This window comes from Salminus brasiliensis, chromosome 1 (assembly GCF_030463535.1).
Source record: "Salminus brasiliensis chromosome 1, fSalBra1.hap2, whole genome shotgun sequence".
In the NCBI taxonomy this organism is placed as follows: Eukaryota; Metazoa; Chordata; class Actinopteri; order Characiformes; family Bryconidae; genus Salminus; species Salminus brasiliensis.
This window is the reverse complement of record NC_132878.1, coordinates 26,428,700-26,442,127: the sequence shown is the minus strand read 5'-3', so window position 1 is coordinate 26,442,127 and position 13,428 is coordinate 26,428,700. Positions and strand designations below refer to the sequence as shown.

Below are 13,428 nucleotides of genomic sequence, written 5' to 3'. Positions count from 1 at the left end.
TAGAATAATGTTTAGCTCTGTTCACAGTTCTGGATACTTCTTAAATTCTTATAGCTTTATAGCTTCCTTCTGAATACCAGAAAACTCTGAAGTGCTTAAATGTTACCATAAGACAAACACAATATTTCAGATTTAAAATTATTGACAATGTACATTTATAGTATTCGGCTCATGCTGATACAGAGTGACTTACATTTGAATGATGTTACACTGGTTGATGAAGACCAAGGACATGTGATGTGCTTACCCAGCTGGGGAGCTGAACTGAACCTGAACTGCCACGGGGGCGACGGTGTTGTTACCCACTACAGAACCACCATGCATACATCATGCATGCCAAAGCTGACATTGTCCATTTAAAGTTCAAGACAAAGTACAAGACTACAAGACTAGAGCTAGGGATGAATGCTACTGACACTAGAGGGTGCTAGTTTGAATTACAAGGAAGCCTGTGTCATGCTATGTCACGCAAGTCACGTTTCAGCGCAACTGCTAGTTTTGGTGCAAGCCCAATAAATTAGCTTTCACACAACCCCACCAGCACTGCCACAATCCAGCCACTCTGTCAGCAAGCCAGCACTAAAATACGGAGGTACATTGGAGCTTTAATGAACACAGCTATTCCCTAGAGTTAGCCCCAGACTTTACATCTCACACACATTTCCCGCTCACTTGTGACGTCCATCTGGCAAGAGAAAATGAAAACAGCAGCTGTGTGTACTCACGAGAGCCAGTTGTTGATTGATTAAAGTGGCCCTGAAGGAAATCCACAATAGTGTAGAGTTCGGCCGCCGACGCCGTCAAATTTTCTTTCTTCGATTAAGAGCCTGTGTGGAATAAAGAGGGGAAATGGGGTCATTAGCTGTATTAGCTAAGCTTCTCGCTGCGCCGCTCTCTGCTTCGCTTATGGCTTTGTTTACCAGCACTCCCGACACACTTCTCATCACATTTCAGTCTGTCTGTTAATTAATAACTGATTGCACCTCTTCACTTCCTCCAACAGTCGAGAGAAAAGACACACGGCCACAAACCGAGGAGCTAAAGTTCAGCTAGCGGTGGACACAAACAGCAGCAGAGCAGGAAGCTAAATTTACACTAAATATATAACTCTAAATCTTTCTCTCTCTCCAACTCTCTTTTTCAACTCTGTATTACTTCTTATCTCTGCTAAATCTCTGTTACTTGTACAATTCTTTGTTTCTGGAAGTATGCCAATTTTCTATAAAGTGCTCACTCGCTCTCTCGCTCACTCTTTAGAACTTTTTTCTCTGTCCCTGTCTCTTTTCACTTACAGACAGGTGTTTATACAGAGCACTCATTGCCAAAATTACATGAATAGAGCCCTAAACTGCAATGCAATCTATTGATTATATGACAAACGTGGGATCTGAACTGAGGAATGTTTGTTTTTTGGTTATTTTTGGATTATTTCTAAGAAACTCATCAACCTTTACAGAAACCACAGAAGCCTGTTTGTCCTGCAAAATGCCTTAGTTACACCCATATCTATTCCATACATCTCTAATTAAAAAACTGGCAGAGGCACTCCTAACTTGGGCAACAATGAACCCGAATCAAAACCACACCTTAAACATCATTTAATTTTCATTTTACTTGTCTATGACATTAGGAAGTAACTAGGTTTCACCATCATCTCAATGACATCACAAAGGATTTGAATTTTCACCAACTTCTCTATTCTCTATTATATTTAGCATGTCTTTTGTGACATCATAAAAGAACTGAGGTTCCAGCATCACAAAAGGTTTAAGGTTCGTCTTCTCTGTGACATCACAAAGGAACTGTGGTTCCACCATTTGCACTATGACATCACAAAAGACTTTAGTTTCTCTTCTGACATGACAAAGGAACAGAGGCTCCATCATCTCGGTGACTCCACAAAAAAATAAAGTTCCATCTTCTTCCCTGTGACATCACAGAGGAAATGAGGTTCCAGCTTATTCTTTAAGACATTATAATTGGAACTCCAGCATCGCCTTTATGACATCAAAAAAATAAAATATATAGAGCCCCCATCATCTTGTCTGACACCACAAAAGAACTGAGGTTCCATCATTTCCTCTGTGAAACCACAAAGGACTCACTTTCTCTAAGAAGATGTTTTCTGTGATGATATAGCTTACTGTTCTATTGTAATCTCTCACACTGTAAAACTTGAATCCAGTAAAATCTGCATTTTTTCAGTTCTAAGACTTCTAATTCATCTGTACTGGGCTAATTCAGAAGAATGTACGTATGTGATAAACTGTAAGGCAAAGTGTAAATTCCACACATTTCCAAAGCCGTTCACAGCAATCACATGTTCTTTTTCTCTGTCTGAAACAGCACATTTATACAGTGACAAACTGTGAACCAAACATAGCTAGCTTGCACATTCAGAGATCTTGAGCCTCTTCCATTGCTATGTGAGAAACATACTGTTGTATACATACTTTTGAGTAATTGACTCAAAAATTTAAAAACCTCCAACTAATGTATGCATTAATTCGGTATAGACTACATTAGATCCTAGAACTTAACTATGAACCTTCTAAAAACCATTAGCAAAGCATTTTCTCCCTTTTGGTAAAGACATAGCAACACAATTTGAAATGGATTTCTCTGTAATTAATGTCCTTGAATTAAAAAAGAAAAAAAAAACTGAAATAATTATTTTTCTTTTCTTTTTTTTTTTTTTGTTGTCATTTTCCCCCCCATTTTCTCCCAATTTGGTACTGCCAATTAACCCACCTGGTCGTAACCCCTCCTAGCACTAAGGGTAATGGTAAGGCATTTACACATGTATCTCCTCCGATACATGTGAAGCCAGCAACCACTTCTTTTCCAGTGGCTGCTGATGAGGCATTGCCGGGCGGCCGGCATGCTTGGAGGAAAATGTCGGGTCCATAGCTCCACCTTACCAGTTAGCAGACGCCTGTGCCGACCAACACCGCTTAAAAGTGATTAGGGGAGAGAGCACCAATTGTGCTCTCTCAGACTCTGGCTGCTGATGGCAAAGCAGCATGGCTAAACAGCTTTCTTGTATCAAGACTAATGCAGGGGCATATTCCAGAATTAAACCTGATTTCATATTCCCCTAATGTAGACAGTCTACTCTGCATTATGTTTAACATACATTTGATATGCAATAAGTACCCAGCCCACACAGCTCACACACCCAAACTAAGTTAGAAAAACCCTTTACTGAATTCACTGCATTTTTATATACCCACCTATTTAGCTTAGTCATTTAGCTCCGCCCATTAAAGCTGAAGCTTATGTGCAATAAGAAAAATGTTCCCCCACCCTCGCATGTATTGTAATGAGGAAAAAGGCCTATAAATATGTAAATATGCTATAAAACCATGTTGGCTCTTCAGTGAACAGTGCTGACTGTACGCATCATATTCTTAATCACACAAGCAGCTTTGACAAAGCGTTCCTCGGCCCGGCAGAGCGCTGTTCCGAGTCATGCATTATTCAAAAGCGCAGATGATTATGTTTTTAAAGAGCTCTACAAGCTTCATTAAAGTGATGAGGGCTCGAATAACAAAAGAGCGTCAGAATTAATTTGAGGGCCTCCTGTCAGGATAGAAGGACATGACACTCGTTCAGCAGGGAAGAAAGGCTGGAGGAGGAAAAGTCAAGAAGCATTTGAAGCCCCCGGGGGCAGCTGCCTGTACAAGGGCTGCTAATTGGTGTGACCTACAGATGGGCCTAAGGTTTGACTCCTGCCTGTGCCATGTTCACTTATGAAACCATATGTGACTGCTTTGTAAAGATGGGCACCAATTTTCCAAAGTTTTGGGTGGGATATGTTGGGTTGGATTTCCATCAAAACAGTTTTGTATCCACTCAGCAGTGAGGCTTAAGCTCCATTCATCTGTCCACTCATCACCAGCCCGTTCAATTGTCTGTACAAGCATCATTCTGTTCATTCACCAGCGACTCCATTTAAATATCCTTCCACCTGCCAATCACGCACTTCTCCCATTCATCTGTACGTACATCCCCCGCATCCATGCTTATATGCTTCTGCACAGATACTGTTACAATGAGCCACACACTGCAGTCACAGTCTTGTCTGTGTGAACTTTCACACTGATTTACTAGGTGCACACAATTGTAATCAGCACAGTTGTCGCTCCACAGTTTGATTTAGTTGTATGCTTGGAAGAAGTGTGTTGTGATTTAATAATGTAAGCATATGAGGCAGCTACAGCCAACCCCCCCCCCACACACACACACACACATACACACACACATTGTACAATGTGTTTTAAACCTGTGTGCTCATTTAGCTCACAAAGTGTGTGGTCTGGTTAAGGCCAAATGAACAATATAATCGTCCTTGTTAAAATCTATATAAAGAGAACAATGACAGATAGACAATGAGAGATAAAGGTGTACATGGGGAGTAGATGTTTTTTCCTTTACAAGCAGAATCATCTGTGTTGCGGCCCAAACTAAATGAACTGGCTAATCATCTCACATTAGACCAAGTGAAAGCTCCTGCTATGCCTGTGTGTGTGTCTGTGTGTGTGTGTCTGTGTTTTTGTGTGGGAAGGAGGGAAGCTAGGGGAATAGGTAGCGTAAATTAGTCCGCTGTAATGTAGCCAAAGAAAAGCCACTGTATGTGTGTGTGTGTGTGTGTGTGTTGTGGGTCTATTGTACACAATGAAAAGAAGAAAAGGCCCAAACTAATTAATGAAGATAAGAGACTATAATTAAGTTGTCCTGTTTTTAATTTAACACATGTCACTTTTATCAGTCGGGATTAGAGCTGCTTCATTAGAGAGAGAGACAGAGAGAGAGAGAAAGAGAGGGAGAGACTGCATAAGTACCTGAAAAAGTGTAAATGCAGACAGTGATCTGTAACTGCATGTTGATTTATAAGACTGGCATGATGTATAACGCATAATGTATAATGTAAGTGTCAGTCTGCCCTATCTGCCTGTAAACTAGCACCAACCACCAGCCATGTAAAACAGTAATGCCCAAATTACTCGAACAGAACTGTAAATATTCATACTGAGTCCGGACAGCAAGCGACATTTAAACCAGCATTTAAACCGAAACACTCCCAAAACAACAAAGCGCTTAACACCAGCTGCCAGCTATTTTCAGTGGACGCCCTGTTTGAGTTTTTGAGTCAGGTTGCACTGACCCAGAACATTGCAGAGAACCGTGCTTCTGCATGTATTATGCTAGTGAATGCACTTCCAGTGCTGTAAAACTCACCACCACCACTGTCTCTAAATTAGAACTGGGATAATAATGGATATGACTGTATTTGAGCTGCTTTTTGTGTTTGGATAAATGAACAGATAAAGGTGTATATTAGAGCTGCATCCTGTATCATTTCAGCATTTGTCTTTGGAATGTGGGCATAGGCATTTAAAGCAAATTTAATTAAGAAAAATGTTTTGTTTTTGCTGCTTTGTTCTCATTTTCCATGACAGATCTACCAGAGGCTGATTAGATCCGCCCAATTTGTTTTTTCTCCAATCTTGGACACAGAGTACATTAATAATGTCATGATGTTGGATCCCTGAGCTCTGGAAACCTAGTGTGTAGGCAGGTCTCCACACCGGAACTTCCTGTACTCTTCCTGTGCTCTTCTATATACAGCACATCGCTAGATTACATATCTATTCTATTTAACTATTAGTACAGTAGCTTAGTAAGCACCCTAATTTCTCAACATTCTCTAAATGTTCATGCACACATTTGCACATCTACATGCACATGTTTGTAGTTATTGTAGTTATTTTATTTATGTCTGCTGTACTTACTGTCTTATACTTACTATGCGTCCTGTCTCGTGTTTGGTCTATAGCCTAATGTACCACGTACTACGGATTCTGCATCAGAGACTTAGCCTAACAGTGTTTTCTTGTACTGTACTAGAAGAAGCAGAAGAAGTAGAAACGTAGATGAAGTAGTAGTAGAAAAAGAAGTAGAAACGTAGTAGTAGAACACGTAGTACAAGAAAAAGTAGAAGAAAAAGTAGTACAATAAAAAGAAGTAGAAGAAAAAGGAGTAGAAAAAGAAAAAGAAGAAAAAGACGTACAAGAAAAATAAGAAGAAGAAGAGGAAAAAGAAGATGAAGAAGTAAAAGAAAAAAGTAGAAGAAGAGGTAGAAGAAAAATAAAGAGTAGAAGTAGTATGAGCAGAGGAAAAAAATACGAAGTAGTAGTAGTAGAAGAAGTAGTAGTAGTAGAGGAAGAAGAAGAAAAAATGTTTCTTTTTTTCATTCTATGTGAAGCAAATAGAGAAATGCACTTAAATTAAATAAATAAATAAATAATAACACTAATACTTCACATTTCGTAACACAAGTCATGAACATTTCCCAGTGTTTAGTGCTCTACATCCCTCAAGTCTTCCGGCTTTGAAGATCCACTGAAGTTTTTTTACACTTCAGTTTCAGCAGGATGTCCTGAAAATGAGGCGCTACTGGGGATATTAACCTTCAGCAAGTGTGTGTGTGAGTGTGAGTGTGTGTGTGTGTGTGTGTGTGTTTGTGTGTGTGATTCATTTCTCCATTATTCATCTGCTCCTACGCTGCATTAACTCTCTATGTAGGTCACTTCAGAACTCAGCATGACACTGTAGAATCTGTTAACACACACACACACACACAAACACTCACATACTCGCCTTTCTCTCTTGTTCTCTAACGCTAATATATGTAAAAGGACGTTTACGGTATCTAATATTTATACTACTGATAAAAAGTTTGGAATTACTCATCATATTAAAGGTTTTTGTTCATTTATATACAAATAATGTTATGCAAACTGCCCCAGTTTAATTTTGGAGCAAGCTGAGAAAATATGATTGCATTCAGCAACAAGAACTCCCAAACTCATCCCAAAAGTGTTGCCCCACAGCAGTGGAACTGTCTATTCTACTATTAGTCCTAAGGCAGAAACAATCATCATGAAACCATAAAGAATTATTTGGTAACTGTTTAGTTCAGCACATTTTGTGGCATCCCTCAGGGTTCAATTTTAGGGTTTATTAAGTTGATGCCAATTGTGGTAGTAATGTGGTAATGTAGTCATGAGGGTGAAGAAGTTAAGTGTGGGCCTAAAGTAGAAAGATGCATTCATTAGAAGGGGTGTCCACAAACATTTGGACATATAATGCTTCTACCTATTCTATATACCTATCTATTTATCTGTATATGAGTTCATATCAGTTCAGTTCATAACTCTGAGTAAAAATAGTTCTAATTAGTCCTGAACAATTACAATAATCGAACCCAAAAAATGTGAGAACCCTCAAACCAAGCAAATCACAAATTGTATCAAACCTGAAAAGATTCTTTACATCCTGCTTACTACAACACCGCTGTTTGGATGCAGGTGTGGTGTGCTACTGTGTATTGTCATGGATTTGAATGAACTTTGATCATTTATTTCTGCATTATTTTGGGGAACAGTTTTTTTATCCTCCAGGATGAGCAGAGGGGTGTGAAGACACTGATGCTGCAGTATGTCACTGATGTTACAACACACACACACACACACACACAAACACACTCACTCTACTCCTGTCTCTTTCTGTCCTTGTTACCATGGTAACATTGGGAGGCAGTGATGGCTTGTTCTGTGGGCTGGCATGACTCAGCAGTGTGGTGCTCTGACACAGCAGAATACAAATAGATCACACACACACACACACACACACACACACACACACACACACACACACATATGGATATTGACATATCACTGCAGAATATCATATAAAACTTGAATAATTAGTTCTAACACAAACAGCACAATGTAAATGTTACACACACCATGCAGCAAAATACAGAACAAACACACACATATTTACATCATAATCGTTTATACATACAGTGGTGTGAAGTCAGAGATCACCCATCATTTATTTCATTTTCATTCAAAACAACAAGGAAGTTCTTCAGCATCAGGAAAAAAGGCAGAAACACGGATTTACCAGGAAATGCCTTAGAAGCCTCAACACCCAAAACTACTGTCACATGTTACAGTCTACCTTTATTACAGCTTCCATTCTCTTCAGGAGACTCATAAAACTGACTCAAAAAAGAGTTGTTTCCACACTTCTTCACACTTCCAAAGGAAAGTCTTTCTGGGTCTGCTTCTGAGTGATGTTAAGGTCTGACCTCTAGGGTGGATGATCTGTTGATCTGACTTGAGAGCAGCAGCAGCTATAACAGTTCCTTTTCTCAGTAAGAGCTCCTTGATCAGCTTCCACATCCTTTCAGATCCACAGTGCTGAGCTGTCTTCTTACAGGGGAACACACCTGCTGTCATGTTTTCATATCTGAGGTGATGATGGAGCTTGATTTTCTTCTCTCTTATAAAGATAAAAGCTTTAAGTGCTGGTGGTCTGGTGGGCGCCAGGGCTTGCACAGGGTGAATCATTTAGGAGTATTGGAAACTGTCATCTTTCTCCACTTTGACTTTGTGGGCTATCTGCTATCTGATCTGCTCAGAAACATCTTCTGAAAAGGTATTCAAGCTGTATTTGATGGCCGGTTTGACAGGAAATTAAATAAATGAAGGGCACAGTTATGCAAACAAACACTAGCACATGTACCTATGAACATACCTATACTAATGTCCATTACCAATACCATCCAATACCATCCTGTTATGTCATAGGGTGACAAGTTCAGAACAAAACATTAAACACACAAACAGGGCAACCAAGGTGAAGAACGTAGATAGCGAAATAAGAGAAGACTGCTGTGATCTAGCGTTCATAGTCTAATTACCTCACAGGTCTCCAGTCTATAGTAGCTTTCAGTACCTATTATGACCTCATAGGCCACCTGACATCACTAGTGTTCCTAATCTAATTTAATTCCTAAAAAATTCACTGCTGTAATATGTCTAAAGTACCACCAATTATGACCTCACAAGTCAACTTCACTGGCTCTATCAAACTACATTAACCATAGTGCATTGCTGCAATGGCGAGATTACAGGCAGCAGCTGCTAGTAACAAGGTCATAATTTTAGCCAGCTATTCAAAGGTGAACTCCTTATACACATACACTTAAAAACAGACTATATACAGTACCCATTATGACCTCATATGTCACCTGACTACACTAGTGTCCCTAAACTAGTTTCCCCATAATGCACTGCTGCAATATCTATTGTTGCTGTAATGTGTCTGAAGTACCTATTATGGCCTCACAAGTCGACTTCACTGGCTCTATCAAACTACACTACCCATAGATCACTGCTGCAATGGCGAGATTACAGGCAGCAGCTGCTAGTAACAAGGTCATGACACTAGCCAGCCAGCCAGCTTTGAGCTACACCCCCCCCCCCCCCCCACACACACACACAGAGACCTCCGGGGATTAGATTATCATTCAGCTCAGCTTTTCTGATATGATGCTGTTGTCCTGGATTAAAAGGTGAACTCTTTACACATGCACACAATCACTCCCATTCAAAAACACACTCATATACAGACTTAACAAGCACACACACACTTCCATTTCTCTAAAGGCGATTATGAGGAGAGTGTTTGGGTTGTTGTAATATTGATGAAGTGAGATTGAATCTTGTGAATGTAAAGCTGAATAATTAATACAGTGTTGATGCTTTCTGAAGAGGCTGATTAATTTAGTATGATGAAAGAAAACACTGAGGAATCAGTCATTCTGCTCCAACATCTGACAGCGCAGTAGCCACAGACAAGCTGAGATGAATTGACAGAAGCTGTAATCAATCAATCAATCTGATTTAACTACAAAGTCAAGAGCTAGACATCATTTACTCTTTCTTGACTATATGGAAGAACAGGATAAAGCATGGTTAATCAGGGACATGTGAGAGTGTTAAGGCTAGAGGATATTACATTCCAACATTGAAGATATTACATTCCAACACTGCATAAACGATGTTTCGTGCACAACTTCTCTGAGAAAGACCAACATTCATATCACGTATGTGATACACATACTGAGGGGTCCGAAATCGTTCACGACTTTGTCGAATTCTGGTCCCTATAGTAGCGCTCTATGCAGTGAGCTGGATTTTCACATGTGGGGGATAGTGAATAGGGCACAGTTTCGGACACAGCTAAGAACTTATGTTAACCCTAGGTTAGGAAATCAGCCCTAAATGTCTTTAGTGTTTTTCGCCTCATTAGACACAACTCAGGTCAGGTAGTGATGTTTTGTGATCAGTTCTGCCACTCCAACCCATCCCAAAGGTACTAGAGAGAGCTCCTTCACTCCAGAGAACACTTTAAGTTGGGGAGTTGGGGATGACCTGTGAGGTCAGGCAATGCTCCAAAGTCTAATTGAAGGCTTCCTCTGGACAGTAGAGACAGTTACTCCAACGAAAGCAGGATAAACTAATGATGACTCCGGAGAATACCCTTGATTTCAGAAGAAACAATGAATGAACAGGTGTCCCAGTATTTTGCCCATATATTGTGCACATAATGGCATAATGGTCTATGGATCAGGTTTTATGATGGAGCAATGACAAATTCTCGAACCACACAAGAGTTTTAGGCTGTGACCAAAATGGCTCCCTATTTACGCTTTAGGGCACTAAAGAGAATGTGGGTTATTTTTCTGAGTTAACGAATTGTAACGTGTGACTTTAAGGGCACTATAGTTTCCCACAGTGCACTTATAATTTAAAGTAAATAAAAAAAATCATAGCTCACTACACAGGCTGGATGTGGACCAAAAAGCTTTGTGAGTCTCGGCACTAAGCAACAGACGGTGGAATGAACTGGAGCCGACGCCGTTTGCTCATGTAATCAAGTGATACTTACGAGCCACTAAGTGCCGCGAATTTAAGATATTTTCCTATGTAGTTTGTTGATGGGAGGCTTACGTTTCTAAACACCATAACAGTTAAAGTTTATCACATTAACAGCAAAGTGCTTAAGTGTTTGTTTATGCGACCGGTGCTGGCGCATGTTGAAGGTGAGGAAGTGTTCCAGTTCACTTGTGATTCTACCACTACTTGATAAACTGAATAGTTTCTCCCAATATAGCTCTACTCTACACTAATCAAGGAGTAGGGATCCATTAGAATCTCCATATGGAAGTCTCTTTTTCTCTGTGGAAACCCCCTACAATTGGCTAAAAACTTTCTTATGCATTTACCCCACAAGGAGCGGAGTGTGTGTGAGTGTCAAAGCACAGTGTCCTTAATGTGATTAGTGATTATATTCAACATTTAAAAAACCATGATCACATTCGTCATACTTCTCCGTCATTATATCAGACTGACTCATCCTGTTAAATAACCAATGACATCAGCAGAGAGAGAGAGAGAGAGAGAGAGAGAAAGACAGAGACAGAGAAAGAGAGAGGGAGATTCAATCCATGTGGAATTCTCGGAAGAAAGAATGTTTTGAATATCACTGTTATTTGTGCAAATATCACAGTTTTGTAACCTGGAAAAAGACCAATAACAGTAATTATATATGAGTCTTCCGGCATGAACACACCACACACACACACACACACACACACTCCCTAGTGTATATTGGGGTGTGTGAGTTTTCTTTCGTCAGAATACGTGTGTGCAAGTGCTACACCTAACCCCACCCAGAGGATGGATTGCGTGGAGTGAGCAACACGCAAATGCCTTGCTTTTCATTTCACCACTTGTTCTATCCGGGAAGAGCAGAGGTGTTCCAACTTTTTCCTCCTGAGGCCCCCTTACCAGTTTTTTTTTTTTTTTGAGAACGTGGGGTCCACTAAAACAAATGTGTCAATATGCAAACAACTGCAGCGCATGTATAAAAATATCACAAGTCATTTGTCTAGAACCTTTATTTTAACTGGATCAGCAGCACATAAGAATAGCTTCTCTATTTAGCACATACATACACTATACGGACAACGGAAATAATGTTGGTGTACTTTTTAAGTGGGAAAGTAAAATCAGATCTCATCTGTTTTGACTGGGGGCGCATTAAAATCCCTGTAAACACACTCCAGTCTGAGATATGATTTTACTTTCTCACGTAAAAAGCTCAAAAACACAGACTTAATTTCCTTTACTTTCTGTAAACAAAGGTTTCTCATAAAAATTCCTGCTCTTGGAGACTTTAAACAGTTTAGCGGAACCATAAGGGTTCTACAACACAGTGGAACAATATATGATTCTTGTGTTCCCATAACGAGTAATGAGAAAATGTGTTGGACTATTTAAACCGCAAGGGAACACCCTTTGTAATACTGGTCTCATCTACTGGTAAATAAGCATGAGCACACAGAGCGAGAGAGTTTTTTTGACAGAAGTATTTCCACTTCTCTCACTGAATCCAGTCACAGGAAACACATTTCGTTTACACTTGTGTTTAATGTGGAGGAGATCCGTCTCTGGCCACCTCCGAATGTGGGTTGCAGGAGTGAAATCTGAAAGTGATCTGGTTACCAAGAATGCGTGTCATTGTCAGGTGCAAACAGCATCACGTTCTAATCCACCAAACAAAAGAAGATGTGTTCTTAGAGATGGGCTGAGAGATGTTTTGGGCGTATATTTAGAGATGAGGCTGGTGACAGGCAATTTCCAGTCTTTGTTAGTAACATTAGGCTATCATTATGATTCGGAAGCACACATCAGATCAGATATGTCAGCTGATGGACTGCATCTGGGGTCAGTGGTAAATCATGTTCATTTGATATGTTCCATGTACTCAGCAGTAGCTGGTTAGTAGCTGTGCTGAAGCTAAAATATCTGTAACCCAGAAAGCTGTGCTGTATCAGCACTGCTACCATCACACACACACACACAGCTGACCCAGACCTGCAAATAGCACAGGATAAAAGATCAGGTGACCTCAAACAGGCACATACACACTCACACATTCAAAGTCTGACTATTCTTAGTGAATCAACTGCTAGCCATATCATTATGACTCATGGCGCTACAGAAATAGTGCTCATTAATAGCAGCCAACAGTAGAGGGTTAGAAAGGGCCTTGAACTGAATGGAGAGTGGAAGTGATCTTTAATTGCAGCGTCCTAAAACCAGACAACACAGTGGAGGCCCTTTCCTGCCAGGTAGAGGAGAACAATTCTGCTGTGTTTTTTTTTTTATCCTCTCTCTGTCTGACAGCTGTGTGTCAAAAACAATGACTTCTCTTTTCGAAGTGTGTTAGCCGTCCTCTAGCCCTTCATCATTGCTCAGATCCTCAGATCCTTGTCCGGATATTTTAAGGTGGTGGACTCGCTCTCAATCCGGGAGTGACACTGATGTGCAGTAAGTAACTGTATAGTGCACCTACTAAAAAATGACCAATGCGTTACGACAGCTGCGGACAGTTTGCATTTATTAGCAGAACCCTCAGCAGCATAGGACCCTTTCTAAAACATTCCTTAAGGAACATTTTGACCTGCAAATAACAACCGAAGTACTCAAATGGGTCTTGTGC

At 40.2% G+C, this 13,428-nt stretch overlaps 1 protein-coding gene across 3 annotated transcripts in view; it reads right to left on the bottom strand.

Moving 5' to 3' along the window:
• npas2 (neuronal PAS domain protein 2) overlaps nucleotides 1–13,428 on the bottom strand; it is an 83,799-nt gene that overhangs the window by 54,353 nt on the left and 16,018 nt on the right. For 2 of the 3 annotated variants that reach the window (XM_072676512.1, XM_072676539.1), the window contains exon 2: nucleotides 726–827. The gene's annotated coding sequence lies outside the window, so the exon portion shown is untranslated. Of the gene's footprint in view, nucleotides 1–725; nucleotides 899–13,428 lie in introns of those variants that run through there. The other variant, XM_072676522.1, reaches the window with a different exon arrangement.